Source organism: Canis lupus, chromosome X, assembly GCF_003254725.2.
Source record: "Canis lupus dingo isolate Sandy chromosome X, ASM325472v2, whole genome shotgun sequence".
Lineage (NCBI taxonomy): Eukaryota > Metazoa > Chordata > Mammalia > Carnivora > Canidae > Canis > Canis lupus.
In genome coordinates, this window is record NC_064281.1 from 43,342,942 (window position 1) to 43,343,924 (window position 983).

The following is a 983-nucleotide window of genomic DNA, read 5'->3' on the forward strand; positions in this document are numbered from 1 at the left end:
TTCCATTATGTCTGTCTTAGTCTAGTGGGGCTGCTGCAATAGAATACCATAGGCTATGTGGCTTATAAACAATAGAAATTTATTTCTCATAGTTCTGATGGCTAGGAAGACCAGGATAAAAGCTCTAGCAGATTCAGTGTCTAGTGAGATATCACTTCCTGGTTCATAGGTGGCTGTCCTCTCTCTGTGTTCTCACATGGCAGAAGGGGCAAGAGAGCTTTCTGGGGCTTCTGTTATAGGGCCACTAATCCCATTCGTAAGGATCTATCCAGCTTTGCGCAGTGGCAGTATCATAGCCAATGAGGTTTATCCGAGGCGCGATTATTGCTAATTGAAAACATAAGGATCTATCCTCATGATCTTATCAGTTCCCAAAGGCCCCACCTCCTAATACCATCACATTAGGGATTATATTCCAACATATAAATTTTGGGGAACCCATTCAGTTTCATAACAATACCTCCAAATTAATTTTCATAATTTTCCCTAAAGTTATTGCATGTCATTTGTTAGGTTGGCTACTATGTCTTCAGTATTTTTGATGCTGTCATAAGGGTATCTTCTAAGAATTTTGTTTTCTAACTCCTTTTTTGAGGAAATATAGAAATGTAACTGATTTGAGGGTTTATTTTTTAATGTTACTATTTTTGGTGTAAATTTCTATGAGTTTTAGTGAATGTATAGGTTTAAACAGCATCACAATGAAGACACAGAACAACTACATTACCTCCCAAAATATCCTTGAGCCTCTTCTTTGTAATTAAACCTTCCTCCCCAACACTTAACCTCTGTCACTAAGTAATCCATTCCTACAGTCATGACTTTTCCAGAACATTATATATGTGGAATTGTACAATATGTAACCTTTTAAGTCTGGTTTATTTTACGTATCAATAATTTCTTCCTTTTTATTGATGAATAAAAAGGATGGATGTACCAATCTTTGTTTATCCATTAAACATTTGAGAGATAGTTGGGTTGTT

At 36.0% G+C, this 983-nt stretch overlaps 1 pseudogene; it reads left to right on the forward strand.

Annotated features, from left to right (window-relative positions):
• The first annotated feature begins 270 nt into the window (after window positions 1-270).
• LOC112673307 (U4 spliceosomal RNA) lies at window positions 271-448 on the forward strand (annotated as a pseudogene).
• The last annotated feature ends 535 nt before the right edge of the window (window positions 449-983 follow it).